The sequence below is a fragment of the Miscanthus floridulus genome, chromosome 17 (genome assembly GCF_019320115.1).
Source record: "Miscanthus floridulus cultivar M001 chromosome 17, ASM1932011v1, whole genome shotgun sequence".
In the NCBI taxonomy this organism is placed as follows: domain Eukaryota; kingdom Viridiplantae; phylum Streptophyta; class Magnoliopsida; order Poales; family Poaceae; genus Miscanthus; species Miscanthus floridulus.
In genome coordinates, this window is record NC_089596.1 from 27587157 (window position 1) to 27607841 (window position 20685).

Below are 20685 nucleotides of genomic sequence, written 5' to 3' on the forward strand. Positions count from 1 at the left end.
AAATTTTTTCTCTATCTTTTGTGTTCCGACTCTTTTTCTCTTCATGTCTCTCCCTTTTTTGTAGCTAATGTTTCCTATATACCATGAGAACCATTGGTTTTTGTTTATTGTCGCATTGAAGGAGCATTACTTTGTTTTCTTGGATTCGTTTTTTGATGAGCATACTGATTACCATAGTCAAGCGAGGTCAATTTTGGTATGGGTATCCTCTTTTTTTTGTGCCTGATGTTTTGATGTTGTATGTGCTGAATGTATTGGTTTCGTACTTTGATGATTGATTAATTTGAGTTTTTTGTTACATGATCTATCTGCAGATACCTAATTTTCTGAAAGCATGGGATGCTTTTGTGGGTGATGATCTTGGCTTTGTGGATTTTGTCGTACACTATGCAGATGTTCCAAAGGAGGAAGTTAATACATTCTTCTGCAAGGAGGATGATGGAATTTATGTTATAAAATATCTTGAAATATGGGATCCATTGGTCAATATGAAGTCAATATTTACATCGAGCCTGATTGGTAATGTCAGAGTTCAAATTGTTTCTAGGCTAAAGTTTTCCAAATACAACTCCCTAAGTGAAGTGTAGAACCATGTTAAAGACTTGGAGACTTTTGTGAGTGTTTCTTCTTCTTCTTCTTTGATAGTGTTTTGTTTATTCACGAAATGAGTATATGCATATATCTAGTATAGGTATTTGGTTTGTAAGTGAGTAGTCCTTATCATTATAATTATAATAGTATATTAATTGTTTTCATTTGCGATTTTCTTGAAGCGAAGGTTGAGGGATGAGAAGCTCACGAAGAAACCTTCTTTGAGTTACACTAGGATCTTTAATGCTTAAATTGTTAAAATGTTGTAACTCTTTTTAGTAGTGCGAGTGAGTGATGATGTTGTATTTTTGTAAACGGAAGAATGTTGAGTTTTGTCGTAGTGCTAATTTACTTAGTCAGCTTTTGTGATTGAGGTTGTAAGGAAAATGGACCCTAGGCCCATTTACTTTGGATTTTGGTGTTTGATGACCAACACAACCAAATTGGACTAATGAATTTGCAAGTGATTGTTTTGTAGTTCAATAGGATGCAAGACGTGACTTGGATGAAGGCGATGTGATGATCTGATGATCAACACCATAAGCAAGACCTTAGAAGCATGAGAGAAGACCCATGATATCAAGCAAAGTCTAAGCACGAAGATAGGAACCAAGCTGGATGCAAGATCGTGAAGAAATGAGCTCACAGAGGTGACTGGACGCAGGACTGAACGATGGTAGCACAGTGACTAGACGCCCCGATCAAGAGGCTCAACAGCAGCAGCGACCAGACGCTAAACAAGCAAATCAATCGGACACAGGACAACAGAGTTCGGTCGAGTACAGAGAGGTTCTAGAGCGGTGAAATTGTGACCGGACGCGTCCAGTGGCATGTGACCGAATGCTGGCAGCGTCTGATCAGTTGATCGCGGCTCCAACGGTCGGGACGACCAGACGCGTCCAGTCAGGACGTAATCAGCATCCGGTCTATAGCAGAAATGCGAGATTTCGTCCCCAACGGATACTTTCTCAGTGGGGCTTATAAATACAACACCCAACCGACCATTTGAAGTGTGTGGAGCTGAGGAAATATATGAAGGGTGTTGATATACCATTTTATTGATCTCCCCTTGCATAGTGCTTAGTGATTCATTAGGTGACTAGCGTAGGTGCTTTACGAAGTGCTTAGGTTGATTAGACCACCGCTTATGCGCTTGCTCTAGGTTTAGGCCTAGTGTTTAGTGAGGTTTGCATACCTCTTACCACTCGGTGCTTGCACGCACCATTGTTTTACATTGGAGGGGCTTGTAGTCTTATGAGATCACACCAACCATGTTTGTGGTGTGGCCACCGCCATGTACTAGAGAGAACAAGGCCTGCGGAGTTTTGGTCGGAAGCTTGATAGTGAAGACAGTAGGGAGCATCCAGGAGAGGCTTACCGGAAGGCACGTTGGAGATCCACTTGTACGTGGGGAAGGCCCGAGGCTATCCACAGAGTTACTCAACAGGGAGCTTGGCCCTTGTGAGGGGCACCAACAAGGACAAGGGGGAAGCTTGCGCGCTTCTTGATACCTCGATAAAAATACCAGAGTCGTCGATGGGAGTTTGCATATCTCTACCTTGCTCTATAGCTTCCGCATTTACATCGATTCCTTACATCATTTGAATCTAATTATCAATGAGCTCCATTCAATAGGATTAACAAAGCTAGATGATGCAGACATCATGAGGAAGATCATCTCCGTGCTTCCACAAAAGAAATATGCAAGCATCATCACCATCCTTCACAACATGGAGGACTTGAGCACCATGACCTTGACCATAGTCATCGACAAGATAGTGGAATTTGAAATGTCATGCAAGATGGGTCAAGTAGAAGCCTCTTCATCAAGCAAAGGGAAAGCCCTCGCATGTAGCGAGAAAAAGAAGATGAAGGGCAAGCAAGTGGAGACAAGCTCAAGCTCAAGCTCCTCAAGCGAAGATGAAGAAGAAGATGAGGATGATGATGAAGATTCAAGTGATGATGATCAATCTCCCTCCTCCACCTTTGACCTTGATGAAGAATCAATCAAACTAATCAACAAGGTGGAGAAGATGATCCAAAGGCTCAATGTCAAGGGTGTGCCCATCCAAATTCAAGATCTCATTTTTACCAATCAAAGAAATGAGTAAAGAAAGAGAGGATGCTATGGATGCGGCGAGTTGGGGCACTTTGTGGAAGTTTGTTCAAACAAGCCCACACCCAAGACAAAGAAGAAGGCATGCAAGAACCAAGCCCTCACATCAATAAGGTCATGGGATGGTTCTTCAAGTGAAGAAGAACACCATCACAAGAGGCGAGGCCGCAAGCACTCATCATCAAGCTCTTCTCATGTGTGCCTTGTGGCACGAGGTAATGAAAGCTCATCCTCTACTGAGAATGGTAGTGATGATGAAATGCCTTCTTATGATGAAATTGTGCAACAAAATCTTAATTATGCTAAAGTTTGCACTAGTCAATAAAAGAAGCTCGAAAACTTAAAAGAAAAGCTAGATAGTTCACAAGAAGCATACAAAACTTTCCTTGAACAATATGAGAACTTTGCTAATCTCAATGTTGAACTATCTACTAAAATTGAGCAACTTGAGGCTAGTGCAACAACAAATGCATGCACAATCAATGATGAGCAACTTGTAAAGAAAAAATGAAAAATTAAGAGAAAAGTTAGTTAGATCACAAGATGCTTATAAAAGTTTGCTTGCTAAAATGGAAACCATGTGCAAACATTGTGATAATCTTACTATTAAAGTTGCTAATCTTGAAGCTGTCGGTATAACCCCCACCAAGGCATCTAAAAAGAAAAGTTCCATCCTTAACATGTCTAATAAGGATGCCTCTACTTCTTGTAATGATTTATGTTTAGACTCATCTTTGTGCAACCAAGTTTGTGTTGAGAAAGTTGTTGTAGATACATGCACACAAGAGGTTGCAAAGGAGAATGAGCAACTCAAGCAAGAAGTAGCTCGCCTCACCAAGGACTTGACTCAAGTGAAAGGCAAGGCGAAACAAGCCCAACTTCATCAAGATAACATCGTTAAGGGAGTGAAGAAGCTTGATGAAGGACAAACCATGGTTTGCTACATGTGCCACAAGGAAGGTCACAAGTCCTATGAGTACAAGGTGAACAATGGGGGAGGAGCAAAGAAGAAAGAGAAGAAGCAAACAAGCAAGCTCTCCAACACCTACACCAACAAGGTGGACAAGAAGGCCTCCACACCATACATGTTAAACAAGAAGGCACGTCGCACAAGATGTAGCAAAGCCGGTCACGGTGGCGATGGAGTCCTAGGCATAGACGAGCTGGAGAAGATGATTGGCAAGCGGGGATGGGCTGTCAGCGGGAAATGGAAAGAAAAATGAGCGCGAGCGACTGGGCCATCTGCAGAACTAGGCCACTGCGGGAGATCAGAAGGAGAGCAGGGCCGTGGGAGATGGGCCGGCACGCGCTGGGCCAAAGGGAGGGAAACGACTGAGCTAGGCTGGTGCTGGACTAGTAGGCCGAAAGGGAAGAGGGGGAGAGAAAGAAATAGTTTTCCCTTTTTCCAAATCTTTTCCATTTTGTTTCCAATTCAAATCCAAATGCAAACCAAATCAAATTCAAATATGATTTGAAATACACTTTTTAATTCAAATAAAATTGAGACATTTTTGGTAAGTTCTCCAAAAATAAATTTTACCCTTTTTAAATTCTTTTATTTTCAAATTCTCTTTTTCTTTCTTTTCTTTTTCTTCAAAGCCATTTTTAATTTCTTTCCAAAAGCAATTGAAATCAATTTTTTTGAAGTTTTAAATCAAAACCACTCAACCAAATAAATTAAATGCAAGGGCATGCATGCACAAACATATTGCTAAACCTTATGATGAATTTTAATTTAATGAAAAAAATTTCCTATGTTTTCATGTGCACAAGAATTCACAAATAAATCATTTTAACTCTATTTTCAAAAGTGGCAAATTTTGGGGTGTTACAATTCTACCCCCGTTAAGATTAATCTCGTCCTCGAGATTCGAACGATGTCGACTAGGAGATAGGGGTACTTCGTCTCTAGATTCTTCTTTACTTCATCGTGTAGTTCCATCGTCTTGATAAGAATCCACTTTACTTTGCATACATGTAAATCTTTCTCCAAGTAACTTGTCAAACTAACTCCAAGATTATGACAGGTACCTTGAACAATTCTTAGGTAACTCCAATCACTAGGCCATCTTTTCTTTTTAGTCCGTAATATCAATTTCTCTTTCTTAGTATATTCACCTTCCAACGAAGCCTGACGAATCTCTTGGTCAGAAGGATATTCTACTACCAACCTTCAAAACATTAATGATCCCGGTCAAGTTGCTCAAACTTGGAATACAATTCTTAGCCCTTGGTGTCACCCGAACCTTCTTAGCATGACTCTCCATTGCTAAGGGCATCGGCTGCGACTTTTACTTCTCCAAGTGTTAGCACTTTTCCAAGTCATAACCAATTTCATTCCAACGAGGATATCATAAGCTCAAGACCAACTTAGTAAAGATGTCTATTAGATTCTTGTGATCCCCTTATATACCACTTTTACTTCTAAAAAGACAGTACTTCCATGCTCCACAATGGATAACTCTAGATGCATGTTAGGTAGTTCAACTCACGCTTCCTTAGTTGACTTAATGAACAAGGTACTACATTTTTCTTCTTGCATCAGGACACATCCCACACCTTGACAAGGTGCATCATTGTAGTTATGAAGCTCTTGTCTGGATCTAGCAAAGCTAATACTTAGATTTTACTTCAACCTCTTCTTGGATTCCTTCAAACATTTACCTGAGGTCTTTTGATCCAAACTAACTTAAAACCTCTTCCAATAGCATTATCAATATATTGATGATCTTGGTTAAACCTGCCTTGAACCTTTAATCAAAACTCATTGGGACTGAGTTTCTCTCACATCCTTGGGTACCACCACGCTTCTGCTGCGCAAACTAGATCGTAGGATACTTTATCTTATAAATTTTTCACTTGGCTACTTCCCTTAAGAAAAGATAAACTAGGGGACACCAAAGTATAGCTTGCATCTTCTTCTAGATGAGTTAACTAGTATCAAGATGTTCTGACATCCCAACGATACTCTTGTGTATGGGCAAGAACAAGAAACCTGAAATTCCTCGCGAGCAGAAAACAGCAGCATCGTAAAACGGCTGTAACTCTCATTCTGTTAATCTGATGAAGTTGTAGATTATACCATTGGAAAGCTTATAAAATTCTCCACAATTTCCTTATAGAACACTTCTCCAAATTCTGCCATTAACTTTTTCGAAAACAGGGTACAACAGAAACTATTCCTGGTTCCAAAGAGCACAGATGCATCGGCTTGTGATTTTCGTATCTCCATAATTAAAATAGCTATCAGGGTGATTCTTGCGCTCAGAGGAAGATATGGAAGTCTACTATTGTCCAGAAGTTTCTCATGATTGTTGGTTATCCAAGAATAGAGATATAAGCCGAAGAGTGTAGGCTGCTCCAAAAAGACAGGATAGGGAGAACAGAAGAAAACCAAAACCCGACTATTTATTTCATTAATCCTTATGCCTTAGGCCTATAACTAAATAAAATTGTGGAAATACCCAACAAGATCATTCCAACCATTACAAAGATTCAAAACAATCATAAGCATAATGACAGTTCAACAAAGCAATAAAGATGCATAATTCAATCATTAACTCAACTTGCGATACTATCGTCCTCATAGTATTAGGGGTAACAATCCTAAGACTTATCTTCAGATTACGCAAGAAGTTGGTGAGGAATAGTTCTAAAAGCATATCAAATCAAGGGGTGAAGATGAGAACAAAGGCTTAAAACAAGCATCAAGGAGGATATAAATATCAAGGATAGATATATAGTAGAGAAGAAAATATCAAGATTTATAGAACAAGGATTTTATAGCAATTTCAAAACCTTAAGATGGCCAATTTCTAACTAGGCTTGCGTCCTACAGTTAGCATTGCTCTGATACCACTTTGTAGCACCCGGTTTTAAGGACAAAACCAGATACACACCATATGTGAGCCCAGGAAGTTAAATCTCACATATAGCTACAAATAAGGGTAATATCAAAAGACAATGCTTCAATACATAGCGTATTAGTATAAAGATTATAACCTCAGAGTATAGACAACGGAAAGACAACTCCGATCTTCAGGCGAGTACTCCAAATCTATAGGGACAACTGACTGGTTGATCACAAGCCTAATTCCTCCAAACTCTAGCAATTTGGTACCCATCCGGGATTTTTATCCAAATAATTGAAAAATAAAGCAAGCGTAAGTACATGTCGTACTCAACAAATATAACATGGGGTTCATGAGGCTCAAAAGGCTGACACTGGTTTAACTACGATTAGCTTTTAATGAGTCATGATTTTAGCATAGGAGTAGCAACAAGTTTATCTCAAACCCATAAACACATGATCAGGTAAACATGAATAATGAATAGCATAAACAGTAATCATTAATGAGCATCTTCATCATCCATATCATTAGTGTTCATCATCATTAACCATTAGTGATCATGTATTCCATAAATGTTCTAAGGCCGCTCGTGACCGTGAGCACGATTGATATACTAGTTTTACACTCTGTAGAGGTTGTACACTTTCACTATGAGTCGTGATTTACCCTTTCGCCTGAGGTAGCTAATCTCTTGACGCACTTCCAAGGAAGGTCAGTAGGGTTCACTATAAAACCTTTCAAAGGTTTGTTTAACAAGTTAGGGCTGCTAGGTTTCTGTGGCCTACGAATGTAGAGCTCCCCTTCCAACAGGCACAATGACGCGCAGCCTATACACTAACGGACAGAGGCTGCACTGTATCCAACCCGAAACACACCCCTCTTGCACAATAAAGGTAACCTCTAACAAGCTAGAAAAGGTCCTCATACTGAGCTAAAGCCAGAGCCATATAGCCCTCATAGCTATACTATAAGTCCTGGATGATCACTTACAGATAAGTCCTTAGGGAGAGGAATCTAGAGCACCATAAAACAACCCAATGCTCTAGCCCCCTTGTTCCATGTTGCTAAAAAGCATCTTTTAATGTTTATTGCATATAACATTAGTCAAATTACAAGATCATGGTCTTTAATTGAGCACTAGCATCATACTGCCCAATGCAATACCCCATAGGTATCAAGACACAAGGTACAAAGTACTAGGAAATCCTTAGTGGTAGTCAAGGTAGACACATGCAGTATGAATTAAATGATTAAAGGTGTATAGGACAACAAGGAAGATCCCATGCTATACTTGCCTTAAACTTAGATCCTTCTTCAAGTCTAAAACTTCAAAGATCTGCTTCTTGATTCACCACGTATAACTCACCGACTGGACAAGATCATAAAGCACCACACAAGCATCCATGCAATCATACATGAAGCAAACAATAGAACTAAATCAGAACAATACACCAAACATAAAATCAAAATGAAAAGTTTGTGAAACGAATCTACGTCTTGCTACGAACACAGACACGAAAAGCACGCTAATCGGAGCTATGGTTGAAAAGATACAACTACCGAGAGATCTACTCATGAAAGAAAAATATAAAACCATTAGCTTCATGTGTTTTAATTATATAAAAACATATATAAGATATTTTATAGATAATATAAATTAAGTCAAATTTAGATTGAATTATAAAACTAAAGTGGAACAAATCATATTTTATTTATAAAATCTAGTTGCATAATTGTTATTTAAGATATGATTCAAACCATGAAATTCCAGTATTAGTGACATGATAAACACTGTTACTAACGCGTAGATCTCGTTGCTATGAATCAAACGCAACCTGAATGGGTCCAAACGGAGCTAAAACGTAGAAGATATGATTTAAACAAGATTTCCTTTAATGAAATAATAGATTAAATCTAGCCTCAAATTTTAAAAGTTGAAAACATATCTAATAGTAGTATAAATATGTAGATTATGAAATTACAAACCTAACGCAAGTTGAACGGGTCAAATCGGAGTTAAAACAGAGAAGTTATTGCTAAAACAAAATCAGTGGCAAATCTGTAAATCGCCGAAAACGTATTTTCAATCTAACCGGAACAAAATACGCTTTCAAAGAAGAAAACAAAGTCGAGAAAGATGTAATGTACTGCGGGTTAAGCCTTAAATTAATTATAAGGACTCTTTTGCAAAAACTCCAAGACGAAGGGGTATTGGCCATCCATGGCCGTCGAATATGAGATGGGCGGTGGAGATTAAATCGGGCGGATGAGAGAGAGTATGGCCAGCCGGAACAGTAAAGATGGCACGGTGGCGCGCCATGGCCAGCGACAGAACACGTCGGTGAAGCTCAGAACACGACCTACGACGCATGATTTTTGACAGGAAAAGCACAGGGTGGGAGAGGAGGTGATGGAGAACCTGATGAGGGCATCGAGGTGGCCCTACGCGGCACGACAACGAGCTATCCACGGTGGTGCCATGGCCAAAGCGGGCGGCATTTGGTGAACTCGGTCCACGGACCACCATTCGACAAAGAAAAAGCACGAGAAGATGGAGAATACAATGGAGAGCACGACTAGATGAATTACCTCGGTGTGAAGCGACGATGGCAGCGCAGCGCTCAGTGAGGCGTTCAATAATGGTGGCGGCTAGGGCTAGGCGGATGCGAGCTCTTAGGTGAGGCAGAAGACTTGCTGCAATGCATTAAAGGGAGGCGGCACGAGCTCGGGTGTCTATTTAAGAGGCACGGCTAACTTGGGAGGCACGTCGCACAAGACGTAGCAGAGCCAGTCACAGTGACGACGGAGTCCTAGGCGTAGACGAGCTAGAGAAGACGACTAGCGAGCGGGGATGGGCTGTCAGCGAGAAAGGGAAAGAAAAATGAGCGCGGGCGACTGGGCCGTCGGTAGAACTGGGCCGCTGCGGGAGATCAGAAGGAGAGCTGGGCCGCGGGAGAGGGGCCAGCACGCGCTGGGCCAAAGGGAGGGAAACAGCTAAGCTAGGCTGGTGCTGGACTAGTAGGCCGAAAGGGAGAGGGGGAGAGGAAGAAATTGTTTTCCCTTTTTCCAAATCTTTTCCATTTTGTTTCCAATTCAAATCCAAATGCAAACCAAATCAAATTCGAATATGATTTGAAATACACTTTTTAATTCAAATAAAATTGAGACATTTTCGGTAAGTTCTCCAAAAATAAATTTTACCCTTTTTAAATTCTTTTATTTTCAAATTCTCTTTTTCTTTCTTTTCTTTTTCTTCAAAGCCATTTTTAATTTCTTTCCAAAAGCAATTCAAATCAATTTTTTTGAAGTTTTAAATCAAAACCACTCAACCAAATAAATTAAATGCAAGGGCATGCATGCACAAACATATAGCTAAACCTTATGATGAATTTTAATTTAATGAAATTTTTTTCCTATGTTTTCATGTTCACAATAATTCACAAATAAATCATTTTAACTCTATTTTCAAAAGTGGCAAATTTTGGGGTGTTACACCTCTTTTTTTTGTGCCTGATGGTTTGATGTTGTACGTGCTGAATGTATTGGTTTCGTACTTTGATGATTGATTAATTTGAGTTTTTTGTTACATGATCTATCTGCAGATACCTAATTTTCTAAAAGCATGGGATGCTTTTGTGGGTGATGATCTTGGCTTTGTGGATTTTGTCGTACACTATGCAGATGTTCCAAAGCAGGAAGTTAATACATTCTTCTGCAAGGAGGATGATGGAATTTATGTTATAAAATATCTTGAAATATGAGATCCATTGGTCAATATGAAGTCAATATTTACATCGAGCCTGATTGGTAATGTCAGAGTTCAAATTGTTTCTAGGCTGAAGTTTTCCAAATACAACTCCCCTAAGTGAAGTGTAGAACCATGTTAAAGACTTGGAGACTTTTGTGAGTGTTTCTTCTTCTTCTTCTTCTTCTTCTTCTTCTTCTTCTTCTTCTTCTTCTTCTTCTTCTTCTTCTTCTTCTTCTTTGATACTGTTTTGTTTATTCACGAAATGAGTATATGCATATATCTAGTATAGGTATTTGGTTTGTAAGTGAGTAGTCCTTATCATTGTAATTATAATAGTATATTAATTGTTTTCATTTGTGATTTCTTGAAGCGAAGGTTGAGGGATGAGAAGCTCACGAAGAATCCTGTGGTCAATGTAAGCACTTCTGAAGTTTCTTTTTTTTGGAGTTTTGTGTGTTTATTTGTTTGTTGTGTGTGCGTGTGTTTAGTGACTGGTGGGTTTTTGTGTTCTTTATAATGCTATATTTTTTCGTAGGGAACATGTGTCCATTGACAAAGTTGTTGCAACATTTGATGAGATTGGAACTTCATTTAGGAAGGACAGGAAGTGTACTGTGCATAAGCCTATGATGAATCTATTTTGTCATCTTCTTTTTAGAGAGAGTCATTCAAAGTATAGTCAGAAGCATTATTTCTCCAGTACTGTGGGGGTATGTTGTTGTTTTATTACGTTTGTCTCTTGAAAAAAACATTTTTGTAATTATTTGTGTTTTAACATTGTCTTTCTTTTTTTGTAGTTATTTATGTATAGCACTTCTTTATGAATCGCAGTCAGTGTCTATCTCCAGAAGATTATCTTCATAAGACTTGTGGTAAATCTTTCAGGCAAGCCAATGATTGTTTTAAATTTGTTAATCCAGCTATGTAAGTACTTCTCTATCATTTTTTCTTTTTTCAAAATGTCATTTACTGTCTTGTTATAATTTATGAAATTTGCTAAATTTTTTCTCTATCTTTTGTGTTCTGACTCTTTTTCTCTTCATGTCTCTCCCTTTTTTGTAGCTAATGTTTCCTATATACCATGAGAACCATTGGTTTTTGTTTATTGTCGCATTGAAGGAGCATTACTTTGTTTTCTTGGATTCGTTTTTTTGATGAGCATACTGATTACCATAGTCAAGCGAGGTCAATTTTGGTATGGGTATCCTCTTTTTTTGTGCCTGATGTTTTGATGTTGTGTGGCACGAGGTAATGAAAGCTCATCCTCTACTGAGAATGGTAGTGATGATGAAATGCCTTCTTATGATGAAATTGTGCAACAAAATCTTAATTATGCTAAAGTTTGCACTAGTCAATAAAAGAAGCTCGAAAACTTAAAAGAAAAGCTAGATAGTTCACAAGAAGCATACAAAACTTTCCTTGAACAATATGAGAACTTTGCTAATCTCAATGTTGAACTATCTACTAAAATTGAGCAACTTGAGGCTAGTGCAACAACAAATGCATGCACAATCAATGATGAGCAACTTGTAAAGAAAAAATGAAAAATTAAGAGAAAAGTTAGTTAGATCACAAGATGCTTATAAAAGTTTGCTTGCTAAAATGGAAACCATGTGCAAACATTGTGATAATCTTACTATTAAAGTTGCTAATCTTGAAGCTGTCGGTATAACCCCCACCAAGGCATCTAAAAAGAAAAGTTCCATCCTTAACATGTCTAATAAGGATGCCTCTACTTCTTGTAATGATTTATGTTTAGACTCATCTTTGTGCAACCAAGTTTGTGTTGAGAAAGTTGTTGTAGATACATGCACACAAGAGGTTGCAAAGGAGAATGAGCAACTCAAGCAAGAAGTAGCTCGCCTCACCAAGGACTTGACTCAAGTGAAAGGCAAGGCGAAACAAGCCCAACTTCATCAAGATAACATCGTTAAGGGAGTGAAGAAGCTTGATGAAGGACAAACCATGGTTTGCTACATGTGCCACAAGGAAGGTCACAAGTCCTATGAGTACAAGGTGAACAATGGGGGAGGAGCAAAGAAGAAAGAGAAGAAGCAAACAAGCAAGCTCTCCAACACCTACACCAACAAGGTGGACAAGAAGGCCTCCACACCATACATGTTAAACAAGAAGGCACGTCGCACAAGATGTAGCAAAGCCGGTCACGGTGGCGATGGAGTCCTAGGCATAGACGAGCTGGAGAAGATGATTGGCAAGCGGGGATGGGCTGTCAGCGGGAAATGGAAAGAAAAATGAGCGCGAGCGACTGGGCCATCTGCAGAACTAGGCCACTGCGGGAGATCAGAAGGAGAGCAGGGCCGTGGGAGATGGGCCGGCACGCGCTGGGCCAAAGGGAGGGAAACGACTGAGCTAGGCTGGTGCTGGACTAGTAGGCCGAAAGGGAAGAGGGGGAGAGAAAGAAATAGTTTTCCCTTTTTCCAAATCTTTTCCATTTTGTTTCCAATTCAAATCCAAATGCAAACCAAATCAAATTCAAATATGATTTGAAATACACTTTTTAATTCAAATAAAATTGAGACATTTTTGGTAAGTTCTCCAAAAATAAATTTTACCCTTTTTAAATTCTTTTATTTTCAAATTCTCTTTTTCTTTCTTTTCTTTTTCTTCAAAGCCATTTTTAATTTCTTTCCAAAAGCAATTGAAATCAATTTTTTTGAAGTTTTAAATCAAAACCACTCAACCAAATAAATTAAATGCAAGGGCATGCATGCACAAACATATTGCTAAACCTTATGATGAATTTTAATTTAATGAAAAAAATTTCCTATGTTTTCATGTGCACAAGAATTCACAAATAAATCATTTTAACTCTATTTTCAAAAGTGGCAAATTTTGGGGTGTTACAATTCTACCCCCGTTAAGATTAATCTCGTCCTCGAGATTCGAACGATGTCGACTAGGAGATAGGGGTACTTCGTCTCTAGATTCTTCTTTACTTCATCGTGTAGTTCCATCGTCTTGATAAGAATCCACTTTACTTTGCATACATGTAAATCTTTCTCCAAGTAACTTGTCAAACTAACTCCAAGATTATGACAGGTACCTTGAACAATTCTTAGGTAACTCCAATCACTAGGCCATCTTTTCTTTTTAGTCCGTAATATCAATTTCTCTTTCTTAGTATATTCACCTTCCAACGAAGCCTGACGAATCTCTTGGTCAGAAGGATATTCTACTACCAACCTTCAAAACATTAATGATCCCGGTCAAGTTGCTCAAACTTGGAATACAATTCTTAGCCCTTGGTGTCACCCGAACCTTCTTAGCATGACTCTCCATTGCTAAGGGCATCGGCTGCGACTTTTACTTCTCCAAGTGTTAGCACTTTTCCAAGTCATAACCAATTTCATTCCAACGAGGATATCATAAGCTCAAGACCAACTTAGTAAAGATGTCTATTAGATTCTTGTGATCCCCTTATATACCACTTTTACTTCTAAAAAGACAGTACTTCCATGCTCCACAATGGATAACTCTAGATGCATGTTAGGTAGTTCAACTCACGCTTCCTTAGTTGACTTAATGAACAAGGTACTACATTTTTCTTCTTGCATCAGGACACATCCCACACCTTGACAAGGTGCATCATTGTAGTTATGAAGCTCTTGTCTGGATCTAGCAAAGCTAATACTTAGATTTTACTTCAACCTCTTCTTGGATTCCTTCAAACATTTACCTGAGGTCTTTTGATCCAAACTAACTTAAAACCTCTTCCAATAGCATTATCAATATATTGATGATCTTGGTTAAACCTGCCTTGAACCTTTAATCAAAACTCATTGGGACTGAGTTTCTCTCACATCCTTGGGTACCACCACGCTTCTGCTGCGCAAACTAGATCGTAGGATACTTTATCTTATAAATTTTTCACTTGGCTACTTCCCTTAAGAAAAGATAAACTAGGGGACACCAAAGTATAGCTTGCATCTTCTTCTAGATGAGTTAACTAGTATCAAGATGTTCTGACATCCCAACGATACTCTTGTGTATGGGCAAGAACAAGAAACCTGAAATTCCTCGCGAGCAGAAAACAGCAGCATCGTAAAACGGCTGTAACTCTCATTCTGTTAATCTGATGAAGTTGTAGATTATACCATTGGAAAGCTTATAAAATTCTCCACAATTTCCTTATAGAACACTTCTCCAAATTCTGCCATTAACTTTTTCGAAAACAGGGTACAACAGAAACTATTCCTGGTTCCAAAGAGCACAGATGCATCGGCTTGTGATTTTCGTATCTCCATAATTAAAATAGCTATCAGGGTGATTCTTGCGCTCAGAGGAAGATATGGAAGTCTACTATTGTCCAGAAGTTTCTCATGATTGTTGGTTATCCAAGAATAGAGATATAAGCCGAAGAGTGTAGGCTGCTCCAAAAAGACAGGATAGGGAGAACAGAAGAAAACCAAAACCCGACTATTTATTTCATTAATCCTTATGCCTTAGGCCTATAACTAAATAAAATTGTGGAAATACCCAACAAGATCATTCCAACCATTACAAAGATTCAAAACAATCATAAGCATAATGACAGTTCAACAAAGCAATAAAGATGCATAATTCAATCATTAACTCAACTTGCGATACTATCGTCCTCATAGTATTAGGGGTAACAATCCTAAGACTTATCTTCAGATTACGCAAGAAGTTGGTGAGGAATAGTTCTAAAAGCATATCAAATCAAGGGGTGAAGATGAGAACAAAGGCTTAAAACAAGCATCAAGGAGGATATAAATATCAAGGATAGATATATAGTAGAGAAGAAAATATCAAGATTTATAGAACAAGGATTTTATAGCAATTTCAAAACCTTAAGATGGCCAATTTCTAACTAGGCTTGCGTCCTACAGTTAGCATTGCTCTGATACCACTTTGTAGCACCCGGTTTTAAGGACAAAACCAGATACACACCATATGTGAGCCCAGGAAGTTAAATCTCACATATAGCTACAAATAAGGGTAATATCAAAAGACAATGCTTCAATACATAGCGTATTAGTATAAAGATTATAACCTCAGAGTATAGACAACGGAAAGACAACTCCGATCTTCAGGCGAGTACTCCAAATCTATAGGGACAACTGACTGGTTGATCACAAGCCTAATTCCTCCAAACTCTAGCAATTTGGTACCCATCCGGGATTTTTATCCAAATAATTGAAAAATAAAGCAAGCGTAAGTACATGTCGTACTCAACAAATATAACATGGGGTTCATGAGGCTCAAAAGGCTGACACTGGTTTAACTACGATTAGCTTTTAATGAGTCATGATTTTAGCATAGGAGTAGCAACAAGTTTATCTCAAACCCATAAACACATGATCAGGTAAACATGAATAATGAATAGCATAAACAGTAATCATTAATGAGCATCTTCATCATCCATATCATTAGTGTTCATCATCATTAACCATTAGTGATCATGTATTCCATAAATGTTCTAAGGCCGCTCGTGACCGTGAGCACGATTGATATACTAGTTTTACACTCTGTAGAGGTTGTACACTTTCACTATGAGTCGTGATTTACCCTTTCGCCTGAGGTAGCTAATCTCTTGACGCACTTCCAAGGAAGGTCAGTAGGGTTCACTATAAAACCTTTCAAAGGTTTGTTTAACAAGTTAGGGCTGCTAGGTTTCTGTGGCCTACGAATGTAGAGCTCCCCTTCCAACAGGCACAATGACGCGCAGCCTATACACTAACGGACAGAGGCTGCACTGTATCCAACCCGAAACACACCCCTCTTGCACAATAAAGGTAACCTCTAACAAGCTAGAAAAGGTCCTCATACTGAGCTAAAGCCAGAGCCATATAGCCCTCATAGCTATACTATAAGTCCTGGATGATCACTTACAGATAAGTCCTTAGGGAGAGGAATCTAGAGCACCATAAAACAACCCAATGCTCTAGCCCCCTTGTTCCATGTTGCTAAAAAGCATCTTTTAATGTTTATTGCATATAACATTAGTCAAATTACAAGATCATGGTCTTTAATTGAGCACTAGCATCATACTGCCCAATGCAATACCCCATAGGTATCAAGACACAAGGTACAAAGTACTAGGAAATCCTTAGTGGTAGTCAAGGTAGACACATGCAGTATGAATTAAATGATTAAAGGTGTATAGGACAACAAGGAAGATCCCATGCTATACTTGCCTTAAACTTAGATCCTTCTTCAAGTCTAAAACTTCAAAGATCTGCTTCTTGATTCACCACGTATAACTCACCGACTGGACAAGATCATAAAGCACCACACAAGCATCCATGCAATCATACATGAAGCAAACAATAGAACTAAATCAGAACAATACACCAAACATAAAATCAAAATGAAAAGTTTGTGAAACGAATCTACGTCTTGCTACGAACACAGACACGAAAAGCACGCTAATCGGAGCTATGGTTGAAAAGATACAACTACCGAGAGATCTACTCATGAAAGAAAAATATAAAACCATTAGCTTCATGTGTTTTAATTATATAAAAACATATATAAGATATTTTATAGATAATATAAATTAAGTCAAATTTAGATTTGAATTATAAAACTAAAGTGGAACAAATCATATTTTATTTATAAAATCTAGTTGCATAATTGTTATTTAAGATATGATTCAAACCATGAAATTCCAGTATTAGTGACATGATAAACACTGTTACTAACGCGTAGATCTCGTTGCTATGAATCAAACGCAACCTGAATGGGTCCAAACGGAGCTAAAACGTAGAAGATATGATTTAAACAAGATTTCCTTTAATGAAATAATAGATTAAATCTAGCCTCAAATTTTAAAAGTTGAAAACATATCTAATAGTAGTATAAATATGTAGATTATGAAATTACAAACCTAACGCAAGTTGAACGGGTCAAATCGGAGTTAAAACAGAGAAGTTATTGCTAAAACAAAATCAGTGGCAAATCTGTAAATCGCCGAAAACGTATTTTCAATCTAACCGGAACAAAATACGCTTTCAAAAGAAGAAAACAAAGTCGAGAAAGATGTAATGTACTGCGGGTTAAGCCTTAAATTAATTATAAGGACTCTTTTGCAAAAACTCCAAGACGAAGGGGTATTGGCCATCCATGGCCGTCGAATATGAGATGGGCGGTGGAGATTAAATCGGGCGGATGAGAGAGAGTATGGCCAGCCGGAACAGTAAAGATGGCACGGTGGCGCGCCATGGCCAGCGACAGAACACGTCGGTGAAGCTCAGAACACGACCTACGACGCATGATTTTTGACAGGAAAAGCACAGGGTGGGAGAGGAGGTGATGGAGAACCTGATGAGGGCATCGAGGTGGCCCTACGCGGCACGACAACGAGCTATCCACGGTGGTGCCATGGCCAAAGCGGGCGGCATTTGGTGAACTCGGTCCACGGACCACCATTCGACAAAGAAAAAGCACGAGAAGATGGAGAATACAATGGAGAGCACGACTAGATGAATTACCTCGGTGTGAAGCGACGATGGGCAGCGCAGCGCTCAGTGAGGCGTTCAATAATGGTGGCGGCTAGGGCTAGGCGGATGCGAGCTCTTAGGTGAGGCAGAAGACTTGCTGCAATGCATTAAAGGGAGGCGGCACGAGCTCGGGTGTCTATTTAAGAGGCACGGCTAACTTGGGAGGCACGTCGCACAAGACGTAGCAGAGCCAGTCACAGTGACGACGGAGTCCTAGGCGTAGACGAGCTAGAGAAGACGACTAGCGAGCGGGGATGGGCTGTCAGCGAGAAAGGGAAAGAAAAATGAGCGCGGGCGACTGGGCCGTCGGTAGAACTGGGCCGCTGCGGGAGATCAGAAGGAGAGCTGGGCCGCGGGAGAGGGGCCAGCACGCGCTGGGCCAAAGGGAGGGAAACAGCTAAGCTAGGCTGGTGCTGGACTAGTAGGCCGAAAGGGAAGAGGGGGAGAGGAAGAAATTGTTTTCCCTTTTTCCAAATCTTTTCCATTTTGTTTCCAATTCAAATCCAAATGCAAACCAAATCAAATTCGAATATGATTTGAAATACACTTTTTAATTCAAATAAAATTGAGACATTTTCGGTAAGTTCTCCAAAAATAAATTTTACCCTTTTTAAATTCTTTTATTTTCAAATTCTCTTTTTCTTTCTTTTCTTTTTCTTCAAAGCCATTTTTAATTTCTTTCCAAAAGCAATTCAAATCAATTTTTTTGAAGTTTTAAATCAAAACCACTCAACCAAATAAATTAAATGCAAGGGCATGCATGCACAAACATATAGCTAAACCTTATGATGAATTTTAATTTAATGAAATTTTTTTCCTATGTTTTCATGTTCACAATAATTCACAAATAAATCATTTTAACTCTATTTTCAAAAGTGGCAAATTTTGGGGTGTTACACCTCTTTTTTTTGTGCCTGATGGTTTGATGTTGTACGTGCTGAATGTATTGGTTTCGTACTTTGATGATTGATTAATTTGAGTTTTTTGTTACATGATCTATCTGCAGATACCTAATTTTCTAAAAGCATGGGATGCTTTTGTGGGTGATGATCTTGGCTTTGTGGATTTTGTCGTACACTATGCAGATGTTCCAAAGCAGGAAGTTAATACATTCTTCTGCAAGGAGGATGATGGAATTTATGTTATAAAATATCTTGAAATATGAGATCCATTGGTCAATATGAAGTCAATATTTACATCGAGCCTGATTGGTAATGTCAGAGTTCAAATTGTTTCTAGGCTGAAGTTTTCCAAATACAACTCCCTAAGTGAAGTGTAGAACCATGTTAAAGACTTGGAGACTTTTGTGAGTGTTTCTTCTTCTTCTTCTTCTTCTTCTTCTTCTTCTTCTTCTTCTTCTTCTTCTTCTTCTTCTTCTTCTTCTTCTTCTTTGATACTGTTTTGTTTATTCACGAAATGAGTATATGCATATATCTAGTATAGGTATTTGGTTTGTAAGTGAGTAGTCCTTATCATTGTAATTATAATAGTATATTAATTGTTTTCATTTGTGATTTTCTTGAAGCGAAGGTTGAGGGATGAGAAGCTCACGAAGAATCCTGTGGTCAATGTAAGCACTTCTGAAGTTTCTTTTTTTTGGAGTTTTGTGTGTTTATTTGTTTGTTGTGTGTGCGTGTGTTTAGTGACTGGTGGGTTTTTGTGTTCTTTATAATGCTATATTTTTTCGTAGGGAACATGTGTCCATTGACAAAGTTGTTGCAACATTTGATGAGATTGGAACTTCATTTAGGAAGGACAGGAAGTGTACTGTGCATAAGCCTATGATGAATCTATTTTGTCATCTTCTTTTTAGAGAGAGTCATTCAAAGTATAGTCAGAAGCATTATTTCTCCAGTACTGTGGGGGTATGTTGTTGTTTTATTACGTTTGTCTCTTGAAAAAAACATTTTTGTAATTATTTGTGTTTTAACATTGTCTTTCTTTTTTTGTAGTTATTTATGTATAGCACTTCTTTATGAATCGCAGTCAGTGTCTATCTCCAGAAGATTATCTTCATAAGACTTGTGGTAAATCTTTCAGGCAAGCCAATGATTGTTTTAAATTTGTTAAATCCAGCTATGTAAGTACTTCTCTATTCATTTTTTTCTTTTTTCAAAATGTCATTTACTGTCTTGTTATAATTTATGAAATTTGCTAAATTTTTTCTCTATCTTTTGTGTTCTGACTCTTTTTCTCTTCATGTCTCTCCCTTTTTTGTAGCTAATGTTTCCTATATACCATGAGAACCATTGGTTTTTGTTTATTGTCGCATTGAAGGAGCATTACTTTGTTTTCTTGGATTCGTTTTTTGATGAGCATACTGATTACCATAGTCAAGCGAGGTCAATTTTGGTATGGGTATCCTCTTTTTTTTGTGCCTGATGTTTTGATGTTGTACGTGCTGAATGTATTGGTTTCGTACTTTGATGATTGATTAATTTGAGTTTTTTATTACATGATCTATCTGCAGATACCTAATTTTCTGAAAGCATGGGATGCTTTTGTGGGTGATGATCTTGGCTTTGTGGATTTTGTCGTACACTATGCAGATGTTCCAAAGCAGGAAGTTAATACATTCTTCTGCAAGGAGGATGATGGAATTTATGTTATAAAATATCTTGAAATATGGGATCCATTGGTCAATATGAAGTCAATATTTACATCGAGCCTGATTGGTAATGTCAGAGTTCAAATTGTTTCTAGGCTGAAGTTTTCCAAATACAACTCCCTAAGTGAAGTGTAGAACCATGTTAAAGACTTGGAGACTTTTGTGAGTGTTTCTTCTTCTTCTTCTTCTTTGATAGTGTTTTGTTTATTCACGAAATGAGTATATGCATATATCTAGTATAGGTATTTGGTTTGTAAGTGAGTAGTCCTTATCATTATAATTATAAT